Source organism: Dryobates pubescens, chromosome 5 (assembly GCF_014839835.1).
Source record: "Dryobates pubescens isolate bDryPub1 chromosome 5, bDryPub1.pri, whole genome shotgun sequence".
Classification (NCBI taxonomy): Eukaryota; Metazoa; Chordata; class Aves; order Piciformes; family Picidae; genus Dryobates; species Dryobates pubescens.
Genome location: NC_071616.1, coordinates 38,242,058 through 38,262,707, shown reverse-complemented (window position 1 = coordinate 38,262,707; position 20,650 = coordinate 38,242,058). Strand labels below are relative to the sequence as shown.

Below are 20,650 nucleotides of genomic sequence, written 5' to 3'. Positions count from 1 at the left end.
AAGTAAAATCTAGGTGCATCATTGATGAGACAGTACTTACACACTTTACTGTGGCATATTGTTACAAAGATTTTAGACAGTAAATAGTGCTAGTTGTTCATTGCAGTGGGGAAGGTGAGGACTTAGGCTATAAGATCAATTTAATCATAGTTTTTGCTTAGTCTTCTGAATTAAGTACAGCGGGAACATTTGACTGGCATCATAAATAAATACACTAAGTCTTGCTGAAAGTAGTGAAGGAAGGGAGCTCAGGTTGGCACTGGCTTCTTTGTCACATAAGACTAATCCCTAAGGGCACTGCTATTATGCAAGACAGCACAGAGGGCTCAGGTGAACCTGATGTTAAGATGACAGCTGATTCCTGAGCTTGGCTATCTGAGCTGCAGCCTTACTGGTTCTTCATCCTGTCGTGCTCTGTGCAGATGCTGATGAGGAGTCCTGGCTTGTCCCTTCCCTGCTCCACTGCCCACCATGAGAATTTAAACCCACATGCTGGGGACTTTCCATGTCCCCAGCACATGACTTTACATGTCACTATAGTCTTGGCTGCAGCGACCACGAAATGTTGACATTCAAGATCTTTTCTGCAACAAGGAGGCTCAGTAGCAATCTCACTACTGTGGACTTCGAAAGAGCATCTCTTCGGAGATCTGCTAGGGGGATTACCATGGGATAAAGTCCTGGAAGGGAGAGGGATCCAAGAATGCTAGTTGGTATTCAAGGGTTACCTCCTCCAAGTCCCAGAGTGATGCGTCCCAAAAACCAGGAAAGTAGACAAAAATGCCAGGGTGGACTGTGTGGATGAAAAGGCACTCCTGGACACTTCAACACAAAAAGGAGGCCTACAGAGGGATGAAGCAATGACAGGTATCCTGGGAGAAATACAGAGAAGTTGTCTGAGTAGCCAGACACAAGGTCACGAAAGCTAAAACTTAGATAGAATTAAATGTGGCCAGGGATATCAAGTGCAACAAGAAAAGCTTCTATAGGCATAGCAATGACAAGACTAGGTGGGCCCTCTCTGGAAAGAAATAGGTAACATGACCACTTGGGACAAGGAGAAAGCCTCAGTCTTCACCAGTAAGGGCCCTAACCACACCCCCCAATTTCCCGAAGGTAAAAGCAGCAACTGGGAAAATGACAACTCCACACACTGTAAGTGAAGATCAGGTTGGAGACCATCTGATGAATCTGAAGGTGCATAAGTTGGACTCAGAGGTCTTTTCCAACTGAGATAATTCAATGAAGTTCATGGGATCTGATGGGATCCATCCATGACTCCTGAGGGAACTGGCAGATGAAGTTCCTAAGCTGTTTTCCATCATATTTGAAAAGTCATAGAATCAGTAAGGTTGGAAGAGACCTCAGAGATCATCAAGTCCAACCTGTCACCCAAGACCTCATGACTACTAAACCATGGCACCAAGTGCCATGTCCAATCCCTTCTTGAACACCTCCAGGGATGGTGACTCCACCACCTCCCTGGGCAGCACATTCCAATGGCTACCAACTCTCTCTGTGAAAAACTTTCTCCTCACCTTGAGCCTAAACTTCCCCTGGTGCAGCTTGAGACTGTGTCCTCTTGTTCTGGTGCTGATTGCCTGGGAGAAGAGACCAACCCCCTCCTGGCTACAACCTCCCTTCAGGTAGTTGCAGACAGCAATAAGGTCTCCCCTGAGCCTCCTCTTCTCCAGGTTAAACAATCCCAGCTCCCTCAGCCTCTCCTTGTAGGGTTTGTGCTGGAGTCCTCTCACCAGTCTCGTTGCCCTTCTCTGGACAGATTCAATAGTCTCAATGTCCTTCTTAAACTGAGGGGCCCAGAACTGGACACAGTACTCAAGGTACTAATCTAAAATCTAACCAGTGCTGAGTGCAGGGGCACAATGACTTCCCTGCTATCTGGTAGATTCCCATCGACTGGAAAAGTGGAAACATAACCCCATTCTCAAACAGGGGAAGAAAGGAAGATCCATGGAACTACAGGCCAGGCAGTCTCACTTCTGTGCTTGGCAAGATTGTGGAACACATCTGCCTGGAAACTCTGATAAGGCATGTGAAAAATGAGCAGGTGGTAGCCAACACAGCTTCACTGATGATAAATCATGTAGTCTACCTACATTATTTCTATTCTCTAGTAACCCCTCTCCTTTCCCAAATGGGAAAAGAATGGAAATCAGGGAGAGAGAGAGTGATGAATTCAAGAAGGAAATGAAAACTACTTAAGTGAAAATAATAAGAATAGAATTAAATGAAATGTCAACAAATATATACAAAACCAATATGGAACCGAGGTGCCCTGATGGCAATCATGTCACCATCACTACCATGTCTGCCATCTACTGTGGCAGAAATCCTAGACCAGACTCAGTGGCAAACAGGAACCAGCTGGATTCTGGAAATCATGGAATGGGATTTAAGGTGTAATGGACAGCAGTACTTCTTGGATACTGGGCACTGAAGAAGAGAGACTGAAGCTTGTGATCTCTTAGCTTTATATCAAATATGATGTACATGGAATAGAATACCTCATTGGTCAGTTTAGGGTGAACTATCTGCTCCTCCCTGCAGGTGCACCTTTAAATCTGCATCCCCTACAAGGTACAATGACCTTGGTCCTAACACCAGTCCTTGGTACTAACTAGAAACTTTGAGCATTATACTACTAGAAGCAGACATTACCTATCACAGTATGTGGCTAACTGCAGTAGGTGCAGTTGCTTACAAGAGACAGATGAAAAGTAAAAACTACAGAACAGAATTAGCTCTTTTCTAACTGAAACCAGGACAGCTACTCAGCTACTTTCTCAAAGCAATGCAAAGAAATGACTGTAACACAAAGTAAAAATCTCATTTTGAAAAGCTCCACACACCCAAATTATTGAACTAATACAAAATGATTTTGTGTTTTGGCCCTATTCTTTGGCAGACTTGATGTAGAAAGGGTCTTGGTGAGTGGCACGCAGGAACCAGGCTCTGACTGGATAGCATCAGACACTTCAGGGTCAGAAATTTGAGTTCCTTTATTTATCACAGAATATAAATCTAAGGAAGGCTTATAGTTTAAGATATCTATCATTTTAGTACTAATAATGAATACTAATTATTTTATTCATCACAGAATATGAATATAAAGAAGGCTTATAGTTTAAGGTATCTATTATTTTAGCACTAATAATGAGTACTAATTATTTTAGTACTAATAGGTTCAAGTGGAACAGGAAAACTGTGGAGATTCAAAGTGTTCATAAGAAAGGATTAAATTCCAAGACAAGTTCTGGGCCCCTCAGTTTAGGAAGGATGTTGACTTGCTGGAATGAGTCCAGAGAAGGGCAACGAAGTTGGTGAGGGGTTTGGAACACAAGCCTTATGAGGAAAGACTGAGGGAGCTGGGATTGCTTAGCCTGGAGAGAAGGAGACTCAGGGGTGACCTTATCACTCTCTACAACTACCTGAAGGGAGGTTGTAGACAGGTGGATGATGGTCTCTTCTCCCAGGCAGCCAGTACCAGAACAAGAGGACACAGTCTCAGGCTGCGCCAGGGGAGGTTTAGGTTGGATGTTAGGAAGAAGTTCTATACAGAGAGAGTGATTGCCCATTGGAATGGGCTGCCTGGGGAGGTGGTGGAGTCGCCGTCATTGGTGGTTTTCAGGAGAAGACTTGATGGGGTGCTTGGTGCCATGGGTTAGTTGTTTAGGTGGGTTGGATTGGTTGATGGGTTGGACGTGATGATCTTGAAGGTCTCTTCCAACCTGGTCTATTCTATTCTATTCTATTCTATTCTATTCTATTCTCTACTTTCTATTTCAATTTTATCTAGACTTTCTGAGTAAAACAGGTACTTATCCAAGTGAGCCTTCTATACTGAACCAAAGCACTAGCAGGGGGAAGAGCCACATTATAGTCAAAGGATAGGCTATAAAAGCATTAGAGGTTTTAGCTCAGCGTATAATAAATACCATTTATTTTCCGCTTGATATACTTTAAACTTCAAATACAAATATTGTTGATAAATGCTACATATTTCTCTTAAGGAAGAAAAATCTATTTATATAACAACAGAGGGCTGCAGAAGTTTTAGCCTGATTTTACACAAATACAAGGAATGTTTGGAGTAAGTAACAAAAGGAGGGCATAAATTGTAATGCTCAATTTCTCAACTAAATCTTTCTGAACGTGAAACTTTGTGAAGATTTTAAAGTGTTGAAACTAAAGTCTTGACATAAAGTACAGGCTAAGAGTTCCAACAGAACACATTCAATTCACCAACTGGACTATCATTCCACTCCAATGTACAAAGCTTGCAATACATAAAGCTGAACAGATAACCCCTTACACTTAGCTTCCTGCCACTGTTTGAATGACAGTATCAAGTTAATATTCATGACCACTCTTTTGTCTTACTTGCTTTCCACTCCATGCAACAATGCTTTGTTATTTCAGTTCTGGATACAAGCAAGACAGGAGAGGTGGTATCAGCAAAGAATATTAATATTAGCACTAAGGCAAGTCATTAAAAATCATGGAATTTAATATTTATTATCTTTCCTCTGGAAACCAAAAGCTGCCTTTGTTATTGCTGAAAAGATATATTTATTGCTGCAATTATTGCTCAGGAATGACTTATATGTTACTAAAATATAGGCCAAATCACGTGTCACATAAGGGAACACAGACTCTAAGCTTCTAGGCTGATTCTGTCCCAAAACCTATAAACTACACCAACAGTTACCAACAGGTGCTTTGTAAGTGGAGCAGCAGTTGAGTGTTTCAGTGCTGGCAGGGGGCATAGTCTATGAGTTTTTAACTTTCCAACCACCCTCCTTTTCCAACTTCTCCTCCCCTCTCTCCCCTATAGTGTTTTTGCTCTTCTATTCCATCTTGGTTTGGCAGATAGAGCCTAAAGTAAGGGGCCAGGCAAGGGGCTAGGGGTTGTTCACCCTATTCTGTTTTTGCAGCACTAATGTCCATTTTGGGAGAAAACTGTTCAGTGCCAGATCTTGGCTTTATTTTCTTGGTCCTCATAGGATAATTTTTAATTCAGGCATTTTTCCAGCAACTGATTCAGATGAATTCCAAGGTCCTTGGCAAGAGCTTTGTTTTGATAACTTCAGGATTCTATTGGTCATCTGCCTTTCTCAGCCCTTCCTTTGTCTCATCATTTAATTACACAATAGGTGTTAAACAGTGAATAGTTACTTGATTTCACCAGACAGAACTCTTCAAAAGACGCTGGGATTATGACACAGCTCTCTGAAGAGCACAAAGGAGCACACACTGAGCAAGACACAAATGGAATGGCTACAAACACAAGCTACATTTTTCCATCTACTATAGTAGTCATGCAAATCATTACAACATCCTACTTGATAGCCTGCCCAGAAAGTGGTGGTGGCCCTGCTAAATTACAAGCGCTCTGAGATGTGCTCAATAAAATAAAATATATTGCACTTTCTCTAGCTAATGTTCATCAGCTTTATGACAAATTCAATTAGCACTCTGAAAATCTAATTTGCTGGAAAGCTATATCAGGGTGCAATATATTTTAGCTTGTCAGACTGTAAAGACTACTGTTTACAAACTTTATTTTCATGATAAAGTAGTTAACAGAGCTACAGAGAGGTTGTCCAAAAAAGCATTCTAATTGTCCCATCGGGTCTCCTTGTTGACGTCATATGCAAACTAATCCAGCGTGATTTACGACAGCCTAATTATGTTTAAAACAACTCAGATCCAGCTATCTGAACAAGAGCCCAAAGGAAATATAGGAAAGAACAATGATTAGGTCAGTCCAACATTTGTTGTCTTCTGGGTGGGAAAGCATTCCTTGTGAAAAGTAGATACTAACCATAAAGCGAGGCATGTTCAAGATCCGTGCGTTGAAGAAACACCCAGCTGTCATCATTGACATCCTCTGAGCATACACAGTGGAATAGCAACAACTGAGAAGGGAGTCTAGAATTCTGTTATGTAAAACATTCTGCTCAGTAACTGAACTCATGGAGGGAATAAAATCTCAGAAAACACTGACCCCCAAACCAACCCTCCTCAGTAGAGCATTTCCCTTTTTCCAATTAATATCTCCTGTTTCCACGTGGTTTTCCATTGCGGATTACATTACATTTCCCTCTAGAAAATTCACACTTAACATTTCAAACTGGCAATCTGCAGAGATGTCTCTTCAGTGCAGGCATTTTGGTGACTTGTGGGTATTTTGAGTTCCTTTGCTCTTTGTTCCTCTATCCCATCAGACACACAAATCTTGTATCAATAATCAGGTAACATGCCCCGAGGACACTGTGGCTGTTCAAAACATGCTCTTGTTATCTGCCTGGCAAAAAGTGAAAGTCTGAGATCTCAGCAGAACAGACTTATGATGAGCTCCCCTCATCTCCCCAGGTGTTCCCATACTTTGTCTGTTCACTGAAAGAATAGAAAAAACAATGAAAGCTAGCTATCAGTACTTGCTAAATAGCATAGATAAAAAGGCTTTCGATCTTCTTAGGAGACAAATTCTTGCCTTTAGCTTTTCTTTGATCCTTAAATCTGTGGACTGAAAAGTGAGCAGAGCTTGTGATATACCTTGGTTTGTCTTTCAAAGAAACCTGAGTAGCTCACCCTCTATGTGTTTTCTGCATAATACCCCCTGAACACAGATTCAAGAGATGTGGAGCATGATCCATGTGTTAGTTCAGACAACCTCCTACAGCGCAGAAGTCATTATGCACCCTCCTCCCCTTGTGTTACTCATTTCCCTGGAATAACAGAGTCGCTGGAGAAACACAACAGAAAGGAGACTGGTCATAGAAAATGTGGCAATAAACACATCATGCCCTGCATATTGTATAGCTGGAACAGTTGGTATTTATTTTGGCCTCTACATAGATATAGTTACAATGTAAGAAATGATCATAAATATTTTATGCACACTATGCATTTCCTTCTGAGAATATATGTCTGACAGAAAGAATCTGATGTTGATCTTTGTATCCTAATGAAAACAACGACAAATTCCTCTTAAATCTGCTTGTCTGTGGGCTCAAACACTTGATTAGATGAGATGAAGAATGGAACCTCTTCCTGATTGTTACAGCATTGTTTGAAGAATAATTAATGCCCAGAAAAATCTATCTGCGCAGTCAGTTCCACACAGGCTAATTTTTATAAGCTTGATGTCCAATTCCATTTTCACAGATACCTAAATCCTTTTTCCTGTTTCGTAGAAGTACATCTCCATCAGAAAAGCCCAAAGAATGATAGGTTCACTGTGATTTCTGTGGCAGCCACAGCCCATTCCTTTCCTAGAGAGGCACTCACATATTTTGCCAGGCTCGATTGTACTTGGTGTCAAGCAGGCTGCAAGGAAAAACTACACAGCACTGTGCTGGAAAAGATCTACACATTAAGCTTCACTTAAGAAAGTGACACTTATTTTAACTCTTTCCCAGGATTCTGTTTAGTGATGTAGTATGTGATTAACTAATGGTACCCTGGAGCTCCTCAGAAACATTAATTAATGTTTTAGGTAACGAGCCAAGTCAGTGCTTTCCTTAGAAAATGTGGAGAAATGGAAAGCTACTCTAAAAAGTACTCCACAATGGCAGTGCTGCATTCATGAGTCATTCTTCCTTAGAGACCTTGTCTACATGAAGAAAATATACTAGAAAACATGTTAATTAAACAAGATGTCAAACATGATTTTTCCCTTGGTGTGAACAAGGATGTCTGTGTTTAAAAATGTGTTAGCTGATCACAGTCCAGGAGGAGTCCTTGATTTACCATCATTACCTAACACATTCTAGAAGAAGGGTTTTGCATGCCTACAGGAGGAGTTGTGTCATGCTCAACACCTTGCTACAGAATCACAGAATCTTAGAGGTTGGAAGGGACCTTGAAGGATCATCTAGTCCGACCCACCAGCCAGAGCAGGATCACCTAGAGCAGGTCACACAGGAACACATCCAGCTAGGTTTTGAATGTCTCCAGTAAAGGAGACTCCATAACCTCTCTGGGCAGCTTCTTGCAGCGCTCTGTCACCCTCACTATGAAAAAGCTTTCCTTATGTTATGTGGAACCTCCTATGCTCCGTCTTTCACCTGTTTCCCCTTGCCCCATCATTGGACATCATTGAGAAGAGCCTGGCTCTGTCCTCCTGACATTTGCCCTTCACATATTTATAAACATGAAGGAAGTCACTGCTGATTATCCTCTTCGCCAAGCTAAAGGGTCCCAGCTCCCTCAGCCTTTCCTCATAAGGGAGGTGTTCCACAGCCTTCAGCATCTTTGTGGCTCTGGGCTGGACTCTTTCAAACAGTTCCCCGAGGACCTTCTTGAGCTGAGAGGCCCAGAACTGGACACAATATTCCAGATGTGGCCTCACCAGGGCAGAGTAGACAGGGAGGAGAACCTCTCTTGACCTACTAACTACACCCCTTCTAATAGACCCCAGGACGCCATTGGCCCTCTTGGCTACAAGGACAGATTGCTGACTCATAGTCCTCCTGTTGCCTACCACAACTCAGGTCCTTTTCCCCACAGATGCTCTCCAACAGATCAGACCCCCTATACTGGTACATGGGGCTGTTCTTTCCCGGGTGCAAGACTGTACACTAGGTGTAATTCATTAAATTTCTCCCTGCCCAGCTCTCCAGCCTGTCTAGGTCTTGCTGAATGGCAGCACAGCCTTCAGGGGTGTCAAGTCACTCCTCCCAGTTTGGTGTCATCAGCAAACTTGCTGACAGTGCACTCTGTGCCCTCATCCAGGTTGTTGATGTTATTGAATAGTACTGGACCCAGTACCAGATCCTGAGGGTCTCCACTATATAGAGGCCTCCAATTGTGTAAGTGCCAGTGTTCCTTACTGGATGCAACCTGTCAGTGCAGCATTGATATCAAGAAAATGAGGTATAGCAGGGTTGGGTATAGTGATTATCTATCTTTCAAAAAACCCCAGGACTTCAGCAGCACATGGAAATTCTGCTGAAATTGGTTAGTGTTCTTGAAGCTCACTCCATGAAAGCAATTCAGCCTGTACTGAATTCATGATGAGTCCTTAACCGCATAGCAAACCAGTATTTTAAATGTCAAGGTTTCAAGTGATGGTTACACAAGTGCTGGAGAATCCCATCCTAGACACGTGGAAGACAGGAGCTGGAAATGAGTATTCTGGGCAGCATCTCATCTAGACAGGCTATTGCTTAGCTGTAAATCCCCTTCAGCTTCCCAAGTCCCAATCCACAAACCAAGCTAGAAATGTGCGCACCCTCAATACTCATGAGAGGGTTCAAACTGCTCATCTTCAGTGCTGACAATGCTTACCTAATATCTTCATGATCTTACTGTTCCCTGCCCAGCTAAAGAGACCATTATTATTACCAGATGCTCAACTGCTCAGTTCTATTGCAAATACAACAGAAAAGTAATTCTATTCTATTACTTTTTGCTGAGCTTGAAAATTGGGTTAAGACATCCAGTCTTAAACCCATAACAATACCATAGTATGGACTTCTCCTTAGTCTGACACAGACTGACTGACTCATATAGACTCAGTGAGTGGAACAGGTGTTAGGATTCTAACAAAAACCATGGCTCCTCAGTCCACAATATGTACCACAATATTTAGCAGACTTCTGTAACCACAGAATCACAGAATAAAAGAAACATTCAGATTGAAAAGAACCCCAGGATCACCAACCCTAACCAATAACCCTACTCTACAAAGTTCACTCCTAAACCATATCCCCAAGCACCACATCCAAACCACCTTTAAACGCATCCAGGGTTGGTGACTCAACCACCTCCCTGGGCAGCTCATTCCAATCCCTGACCACTCTTGCTGTGATTTTTTTACCCCTAATGCCCAGCCTAAACCTACCCAGTTGTCTATTGAGGGCATCCCTCTTGTTCTATCGCTAATTACCTGTGAGAAGAGACCAGCACCAGCCTCTCCACAACATCCTTTCAGGTAGTTGTAGAGAGCAATGAGGTCTCCCCTCAGCCTCCCTCCTCTTTTCCAAACTAAACAGCCCCAGCTCTTTCAGTTGCTCTTCATCAGATTTATTCTCCAGGCCCTTCCTTGCCCTCCTCTGCACTCGCTCCAGCATTTCCACGTCTCTCTTGCATTGGGGTGCCCAAAACTGGACATCATTTCTTGCCTCTGAGTGAAAAATACCTAGTTTTAATGTTAAAAGTATGCATGCAAACTACTCTAAATTTAGCATTAATTTATTAATTGTTTGCTTTTCACAATGTTTTTGGTACAATCAGACAAATCAGTATCTCATTCTCATGCTGCCAGCAATAACCACAACTTTATACTTAGTGTGTCATAGAATACAGCTCTCTGAACTTTTTCAGCTGCTCAGTGCTCATTTACATCCTTTTGAGTATTGCTTGCTGGGTAAAAACAAAGGCCACCTTCCAGTTTAATTTGGTATTTTATTTGCTTCTGATTTTAAAATGAAAAAATGAAGTCTTTAGTTCACAGAACTTGATTAACCTCATGTCTATAACTTGACTAAAGAGCCACAGAGGATCAAGTTAGTTTTAAATTATGCATAGTTAAATATATCTATAGTAATATTAGGATAAAATAAGAAAACTCAGTGTCTAGTCAGAAAGGATCCTCTACTGGGATTGTTTAGCCTGGAGAAGAGGAGGCTCAGGGGAGACCTTATTGCTGTCTACAACTACCTGAAGGGAGGTTGTAGCCAGGAGGGGTTTGGTCTCTTCTCCCAGGCAACCAGCACCAGAACAAGAGGACACAGTCTCAAACTGCACCAGGGGAAGTTTAGGTTTGAGGTGAGGAGAAAGTTCTTCACAGAAGGAGGAACTGGCCATTGGAATGGGCTGCCCAGGGACGTGGTGGAGTCACTGTCCCTGGAGGTGGTGTTCAAGAGGGGATTGGATGTGGCCCCAATCTCAGAGGTCTTTTCCAACCTTATTGATTCTACGGTTCTGTGATTCTACATCTACATCTCTTTGGGAACAAGGCTCTTTGAGTTTCTAACAGCATACAGACCTCTCACAAGGAAACAGTTTCAGCTGCACTACTCACACTGAGCCTTTTTGAGGTAAAATGCCATGTAGAGATGTTTGCTGTATGTTAGAATCTATGAAATTTGCACTTATGGCATGGTCAAAAAGGCAGTCAGCCACTTTAAAACTCCAGATTTCTCACACCTTTACTCGATAGTAACATACTGAAGTTGTTCCAGTGAGGCTGAATACTGTGGAGAGTTTGGTTTTGCAGTCACACAATGCAACAGTTAGGTGCTCAAGAGATCCTGGAGCAAAACACAGGAGGCCACATCAATAAAAGCAAGTATTTTCCCTAAGTTCTTAAAAATTAGTGAGGCAATATGCCATGCAGCTCCAGAACTTACCATTGAGAATGTTACTGGAACTAACTTCACCTTACTTTAAATTTAAATTCCTATTTACAAAAGAATAATAGAGAAATGAAGAGATCAAAACACATACTGAGTTAAACATCCAAATGTTTTTGGGCAAAGTGACTTTTTTGAAAATGACTAGCAATAAAGAGCTGTTCCTACAGCTAACTGATTTTTGCTTTTCAGTTTATTTAGTCTTTCTACATCCTTTACTGATGTTGTATCGACATTAAAGCTTTGACTTATAAAATAAACACTTGCAATTCGCAAACAAGTACCCAAGTCTCCAGACACAAGTGAAAGGCCATATATTGTGTAAATGCTCCATAAATTTTTGTGCAAGTATTACATGCTACTATGTCACTCACTTAGGACATATTCTTTCCATCATGTGTGTGTCTGAAAAGGAAGCTTTTTGAAACATGACTGAAGGGACCACTGAGGTCAGCACCGGGTTACACGATGCTTGTGTCACCACAGCTTTAGATATATTCAATGCATATTGAATCAATATCCCTGCAATGAAAATGTGCAACGTGCATTTTCTTCGCTGTTATAGTGAAATGCTTCTCAATAAACTTGTTTTCATAAGAAGTCCTCCCATTCATACGTCCCAGAGCTGTTGTAATCTTCTTTGCTCTTGCTGATCTAAGAGCGTGGACATTATTCTATTTCTTGACACATTTAAAGTTCTCTAATGAATAAAGCAAACAGCTTATGGCTGCTTGGACTGTCACTCGATTGCCCTGGAGGGCTTTAATGTCTTTAAAATAGGCCTCCTAGTTTGTATTTAACTACCTTGTCCACAGAGGTCTGAGGGGTAGAGCAGATCAAAGATGTTCTGGAAACATAAAAAGCAGCTGTCCTTCATTTGCCTTTAATTAGCTACATCTGACCAGATTCTTTATGGCCTCTTTGTCACACATTCAACAGTCTATGATCCTTCTGACCTGTCCTTAAGGACTGTACCTTTACAAGGGTTTCAGCAAAATGCAAATTTAAAATATTAAATACAGGACTTTGAAAGAAATTCTTTGATCTCACTATGGGCAATATTATTTTGGACTTATCTACAAAACCACAAATTACTTAGTATTTGGAGAGTCAAAATGGGATGGTTCCTAAGATTAGATTTAATTATTCATGGTTCTTTGTGTACTACTCAACATTGCAATGAGTAAACATGACACAACAAGGAATCCCACAGAAAACTCAAAGGCAAGTGAGCACCTCTTGGCTAGCGCTAGCATGATGCCCTTCCAGGAGCCGTGGCACTCATTTGCAAAGAAAGTCACAGACCTGCCCTCCCCAGCACCCTTTCTTACATAGGTTCATTACTGGGAGACCTCTCCCCTTAGCACAGAATGCACACCAATTTCCAGTAGGATTTGACTAATGAGGAGGCACTGTCATTGCTGCAGGACCAATAAGAAGTTCTTGTACCTAACAGTCCTATAGTGAGAGCTGCATTAAATGCTTGTGTCATCAAGCTAAGGTCCTTATGGAATAAAAAACCCTGCTTAATCCAACAGCTAGAATGTATGCTAACTGATTCAAGTTATTCATACTTGATCACATAGGGCATCAGATAAAGCCACTGAGGTGGATGGAGAGAACCTCTTCAAACTATCTGGATTCTGGGTTAAGTCCTTTCACAAATGATTAGCTAACAACAGGAAAAAAACTATATAAAAGATACATATACAAAGTAGAAAGGCGTCAAAAACTGATTCTGTAGTCCAAACTCTCCCTCAATCTCTTTCTCTGTATGTAATAGCACTTTGTAACCTCCACATTCTTTTCCAAAATATCAACCTTTTAGTCTTCCCTCACAAAGCTTTAATTCATCACATCTCCAAAGAAGTTATCAAGCCTGGTGAGGTACATGAGCAGTCAAGTAGTATCTCACCTCAATGTATGTACAGTAGCTAGAAAACAGGTGTGGCTAGAAGGGAAAATTTATTCTTCAAGATAAATCCATACAATGAGCAGTATGATGAAGCAACTTCCTCCCAAACTACCAACCCTGAGGGATTATTGTTGTACCTAAACTTCACTCTTCACAAAGTTCTTTACTAGTATCATACAGAGTATTTGAGCCAAACTGTGTTGCTGAAAGCTAGATTTATTCATCACTTCTTTCAACAGGCATGCATCTTTCATCGTGCATTTAAGATAGAATTTCAAACAGGAATAAAATCTACTTCCATACATAACTAAATCAGAAACATACATAAAATTAAATTTGAGGGACTTAAAAAAACAATTCAAGGTGCTTCTTTTGGCTGCATACTTCCTAAAGTTTAGAAGAATTGAATATTTATTAATGAGATATGCATTCCTCCCCCCCATCTTTTATAATATCAACATAAACACATAATGAAGTATCTATAGAAATAGAAGTGGGTGTAGTAATGCTCAATATGTTACATAGATAATGGTAATTTTCTATGTATGACTCCATGTTACATTGAAAATACATCATCTTTGATTAGGACACTTCTGGGGCCCAAAAATGTCAAACTAGAAGTTTGTATGAAAGTATCAAAAAGGTCAAAGTACTCCAAATGATGTCTCAGGAAGAATAGATTCAATCTTCATGCATCAAAGCAAAGTAGCATTGCAGTAGGCATAGTTCTGCCAAGAGATCTGTAACTAGAGGGACCTTTTTCCTCACCCACGTCCCACCAATACACACTGTTGTGTGTACCATAGGATTCGGATACCAATATTGATCTCAGTTACAAACTGAGGCCTAAACCTTGTGCTTCCTATAAAACCAATTTCAGAACCTAATTCCCTACTTATCAAAATGGAAGCAGCTTCTGAGCATTTCAGAGGAGCCTGTTAATGTAAATAGTAAAGAACTAGACTCTTGGTGCCATGGCTACTGAAACACAACTGATTATCAAGTATCTGTAGACAGAACAAAAACAAGAGCGAAAAGATTTTCTTGGACATGATCTGTATACACAAAGTTGTCAAAGATTCTAGGGTCTTCTACCACATGCATTTTTTGTTGAATTCTATGTTGTGGCAACAGGTGATGACAGCACCACTGCTTGGTGTTATTTTAGCAGTCACTGGTCTTCACAGTATTTTTCACCACTCCCATTTGCTGGCAGTATATCATGGCAAAGTTTCAAGAGAAATCTGCTATGAAGCTGTGTATTAACTGGGAAAAGTCAACATGCAATGTCTAGAATTAACCTGTCTTGGGCATTTTCAGGCACCCACGCCCTCTCTTCTTTCTGAAACTTAATTGCATCAGTAGCTTGCCAGTATTAAAAAACAAAATAAAACAAAACATAGCACTAAAGCAGAAAAAAAAGAAGGGGAAAGGGTGTAGCTGTATTTAACACAAAGATAGAGCAATAATCCTCCAACAGAGGCACAGATGCTGGTAACACTGAACTTGCCAAGAGACAAATGTCTTAAAACCCTAAATACTAGTTAAGAAGGAATAATTTTCCACTGGAAGTGTGATGACTTGCCACCAGTGAATGAACTGATAGACATTTTCAATTTCTTTGAGAAAATATCTGGGGTTTATTGGTCAGGTAGCAAATGCCCTTGTTCTGGTATGCTGAAAGTAATTATGAATGCCCAAGGATTCTTTCTTACAGAAGACTCATTTCTCCTCTGTTTTACAAAATGAGACTTCCCCCCCCCCCCCCGAACAAAACAAGTGAGGATTGTAAAATCCCCTTGTTTATTTCTTTAATACAAGCTCTCATCACTGACAGCTGGTCATTTGCATGTCAGATAAAAAAGGATAACTGTAGTATTTTTAGGAGGACTTCATCACCTGAAGGCAATGCCTCTGCCACGGTATTGTGGGCCACACTACTGTTTAAGCTGATAGGGAAGCTGCTCTGTACTCCTTAGTCATGTCTAATCTTTCCCTCCAAAATTATATGTATCAGAGCCAGGACATCTAATATAGCCAGCATCTGAAAACCATTCTACAGATCCGAACTTTTTGTGTCCAGAGAATATCGTGAAACCTGAAATGGAAAGTAAATCCTTCATTGTCCAAATCTCACTTCAACTTGACCTAGGCAGTACAATCTGTCCTCTCCACATAATCATTCAAAAAAGCCAGGAAAATTAGAGCTCCTGCATACTGGCCAGTTTGAATATTGTCCACTTCTCAAGCTGTGAAAATTAGGAACATTTTTCTGTCAGACCTGCAAAATCCACTCTGTGAGGATTTCAACCAGCATGTGTTTGCACAACGCAAATGGTGACATATGCTTCTTCTGTGCTACCATAGCAAAGAAATCAAAATTTCCTGCATTGCTCCTAAAGACACAGCTTTTGCAGTTTACATTATTAGAGGAATTCAGTAATGTCTTTTGGCTGTGGTCCCCCAATTCCTTTTTTCAATGTATGCAATATTAGATCAGCGTTCTTCAGCCTCCATTTTTGTCCGTGTCTGGCCTGACAGGTCCAGTTAAAGGGAAACATCAAGTTGCAAAACACACAAAAACCTGGAAATGGTAGTTGGAAACCTTGGTATTAGCACCCAGAGAGAGCACTCAGTTTCTACTATCAAATAGTTTTGATATTCCCTACATTTCATTCTTGGAACTTAATGCTGTAGACACTGTAAGTAACAATGTATATAATTTGTAGGTCACACATTCCAATCTTGGTTAGCCTGTTGGTAGAAAATTGGTCTGGTAATTGAGAGCTAATTTGGGGAATTCATTCTTGTAGAAAACTTAAAAGTCCTTTAGAGGAAGACCACCTCCAAGAGCCCTGCACTCTGGAACTCTTCCAGTAGGAAAGTCTGTGAGAAAGCAATCCTGCACTACAGAGTTGCAGGAGAGTATGAAAACTTGATACTTAGACTGGAGAGGATATCATCTGTGTAGCTAATTACCATCATTTTCATGGTATACTCATAGGTACATGAATAAACACTGTGTATGTGCTGCAGGGCCATTAATATATCAATTGTTAGATTGCAGCTTTTATGTGGTTTCCTACCATGAGCCCAAACAAAGAAGATTTCACTGCTTTCTTCAAATATAATAGCTGGTGCCTCTGCATCTGGTATTTGTGACTGTTGTATATGCCTGCACTGGGAAGCCCCTCATTTCTAACTAAGAATGTGTGTGTGGGGGGAATAGTCTGGGGGTTTTTTTGCTTGCTTGTGGGTTTTTGTGTGTGTGTTGGTTTGGTTTGGGTTTTTTTGTTTGTCATTTTGGTTTGGTATTTTTGTTTGTCATTTTGGTTTGGGTTTGTTGTTGTGTTTGGGTTTTTTTTGTGAAATGGAAAACTTCTGAGGAAAGTGACTGAACTCTTACAGTTTGTTTTAAACAACAGCATTCATCCACTTAATTTGGTACTCCTTTTTCAGAAAAAGAAACAAGTCTTTGCTGCCACTTTAAATATAATATGAATTTTGAAGAACTAAAGAAGTTTAAAGTCTTAGGAACAGCAACCTTTCTTCTAACTTCTGTATGGTGTCACTTCCAACGTTCAACATTCTCAAGTGCTATCACAACTACACAGTTTTTGTTTGCTTGGTTGGTTTGGTTTTGTTTGGTTGTTAGGGTTTTTTTTTTCCTTGCTTTTCCTGTCTTGCAAAGTAAACTAGCAGGATATTTTCTCATTAAGCAGTTTTTGAATACTGTTTTGCCATGGACATAGAATCATAGAATCAATAAGGTTGGAAGAGACCTCAAAGATCATCAAATCCAACCTGTCACCCACATCAGGATGGTTCAGAACCAAAGCCAAGTTGGCAAGGTGTGCATCTCTGTAGATCAGTGTTGAATTAATGCTGCATAATAGATGTGTGCAGAGAACAAAAACATTAATTAAAACTATTTCTCAGTGAACACCAGATGAAGCCACACTACACCAGCAGATACTCAAGGAATCTGCCAATGCATGCATTATACAATGGCACCACAAAGGATACAAACTAAGTAATGATATTTAAACTCATGATGATGGCACTATTCAGATAGTGACAGCTATACTCAAACTTTGCATACAAGGCCCCATCACTGCATTATAACTGCTTATTCTTTTCCCTTTCTTCACAGCTCAATTTATGACTGCCATCCACCTGTGGATCTTGCCATTTTTGCAAACAATAAATCAGACTGTACCTACATGCAGCCTAGCAGTAAGAACCATAATAACTCAGAGAAGCCTTGATTTACTAATGCAGTTACTTCTGAATAAACAGTATTTTTCCAGTTTCGCATCTTATGCCTTGCTGTTTTCTCGGAGCTTAAATCTTGTTTGTTTTCAGTTGTGAAGGCACTTCTTTTGTTGTTGTTTTACTCATTCACATTGGAAACTGCATTGCATGCCCTCCAAAAGCACAAAAGAACATTTAAACTATGCATATTCTTCTTGTTCCCTGAAAAGCTCATGCCACATTGTCGTTTATTAGCCTGCTTTGGGCCGTTACACTTCTACACATTTTACTTCTACGGGCACTGGGCCAGCATGGACTGTTCAGCTCTAGAAACCCAACATGTTTTTTGTATACTTTGAAACTAGCATGACAACCATTCTGAAGAGCAGCTCTCTCACCTAGTATGTTAAAATGTAAAGCCATGAACGTTGATGCTGTTCTCTCTCTATTTAGTGCTGAAAACGAAACTATTTTTTCAGGTGCAACCAGAGCCATATGAAATCTCCCTAATGTGTAGACATTCTGTAGCCTTATTTTTAATGGAACAGATCCATTAAACTTATCTAGAAATGTGAAAAAAAAGAAATGCATGAAGAACAAACTTTGAAAATCACACCCTGTGTATATCTCTGGCCTAACCCTGTCGTTCTGACAAATGCTGGGTGGCACTCTGCTCTTTCTCTCAGTTTAGAAAGAACTGAGAACACAGTAAGTAAGGCTCTTTGCGCAGGCAGAACCACATCTAGTTTTCCTCCAAGGTATGAATGCGTCAAAACTGACTCTGATGCACACTGTGGGAATACTGAGGTGGGAACAACGTCATATGTCTGTACAACTAGCAAAATATAAGTGGTTTACTTAGTTTTCACATATTTATGTAAAAATGATTCACTTCAATATATTGTGATAGCTTAAAGGCACAGCCCAAACCTGTCACATATATATATTGCCCAGCTAAAGTTTTAAACTGTGAAAGTTGAGCATGGGAATTATTTTGATTAAAACTAGCTAAAGCACTTCAACAGTACTATGTGAAAGCTTTTATTTCATTATGGAATCATGATCACCCTTAATTTTTGCCTGAGAAAATCCCATTACCTTTGTGCTACTGAAGTTTTCATCTGAATGAGATTTGCCAGTATCACTTAGTGCTCTGTATCTTCTCAATTCATAGCCCATGAATCATAACAAAAAAAATAAAATCAGCCAAAACAATGGAAATCAATACTAATAGATCCTGAATGCTACAAGTTAATCTACACCTGTTTTAGAATAGAATAAACCAGGTTGGAAGAGACCTTCAAGATCATCATGTCCAACCTATCATCCAACACCACCTAATCAACTAAACCATGGAACCAAGCATCCTGTCAAGCCTCGCCCTGAACACCCCCAGCGACGGCGACCCATGCTGAACCACAGAAATTTTTCATCTCCCACAATCTTTTATCAAATAATTGGTTTTTTTGCTTCCACTCATGAGCAGAGGGAAACAGAGGGAGGGAAGTTGGAGCTGTGATTTTATGAGAACTGTAAAGTAACTACATGGTGTAAAATGATTTTCTATTGAAAACTTTTCTATCAGTTCTCCACTGACTACTCCCCTAAGTTTGTCTTGCCCTGGTATTTTCTTTCCTGTCGTTTCTGAGTCCTTTCATGGCAAGTGCTGTCTTTAAACTATTAGTGATACTCAGCAGTATCACTCAAATGAAGTTTGTAAATCCATTTGCTGTGTGTTAATTGCTTATATTTCTTGAGAACCCAGGGACAAAGAACATTAGAAGAAAGGAGTTCTCATTTGGTGACCAACAGCTGTGCAAATTCAGCTCCTGGTGCTCAGATTTCCTAAATACCTGATCTGTAACTTTTTGCACATATCCAGAAAAAAATAATTTAAAAGTTTTCAAGAAAATGCTGTAAATCTATCTAGATGAGGAATAGACTACAGAAATCATTGAAAAAATACATATGAATATGTATAGACATGTAGAGAATGAGTACTTTAAAATAAATTATTTCCTGTTGCCATTTTAACTATGGAGAACCAGTAATTAGTCAGTATTAATAGTCTCTTCAATTAAATTAGCTAGCTATTAATTTCAGCTCAGAATGACACTTTTTAATTTCTATCACTATTTGTGAGTTCGTTTTCATTCACAATGTTGTGACTGAAGAGAATTCTTCCCTCAGTATTTGCATATCAAAGTGTATTATGATCAGCAAGAATTCTGACAGGCAAGTAGAATAGAATCATAGAATCAGTCAGGGTTGGAAGGGACCACAAAGGATCATCTAGTTCCACCCCCTCTGCCATGGGCAGGGACACCTCACACTAGATCAGCCTGGCCAGAGCCTCATTCAGCCTGGTCTTAAACACCTCCTGGGATGGGGCCTCAACCACCTCCCTGGACAACCCATTCCAGGGCTTCACTACTCTCATGGTGAAGAACTTCCTCCTCACATCCAGTCTGAATCTCCCCACCTCCAGCTTCATTCCATTCCCCCTAGTCCTATCACTGCCTGATATCCTGAGAAGTCCCTCCCCAGCCTTCTTGTAGGCTAGAACAGAATAGAGTAGAATGGAATGGAATGGAATGGAATGGAATGGAATGGAATAGAATAGAATAGAATAGAATAGAATAGAATAGAATAGAATAGAATAGAATAGAATAGAATAGAATAGAATGGAATAGAATGGAATAGAATAGAATGGAATAGAATTAACCAGGTTGGAAAAGGCCTTTGAGATCATCGAGTCCAACCTATCATCCAACACTATCTAATCAATTAAACCATCATGGATTTTTATTTTATTTTCTTTTATTCTAAAATTGGAACATAATTTCTATTTTTGACAGGAATTTACAGTAAAATGCCCTTTAGGTCATTACAATTACTGTAGTTTGCAAAAATGTTATTCCAAAAAGAAGTGGCAGCATTTATGGGAATAAATGATAGCCAGAAAACAGTTGTAGGCTGTTTTGCAGGCACTGTGAATTAAAATATTTATGGAAGAAGACACAACAGGCAATTTTCTTGGTAGCTTAGAATTGTTCTCTTTCCCATAGGTCTGCCTGATTTTGCTATGCTGGTTCTC

General features: G+C 40.2%; 1 protein-coding gene across 2 annotated transcripts in view; it reads right to left on the bottom strand.

Annotated features, from left to right (window-relative positions):
- SLC25A21 (solute carrier family 25 member 21) overlaps positions 1–20,650 on the bottom strand; it is a 258,560-nt gene that overhangs the window by 117,911 nt on the left and 119,999 nt on the right. The window lies entirely within an intron of this gene.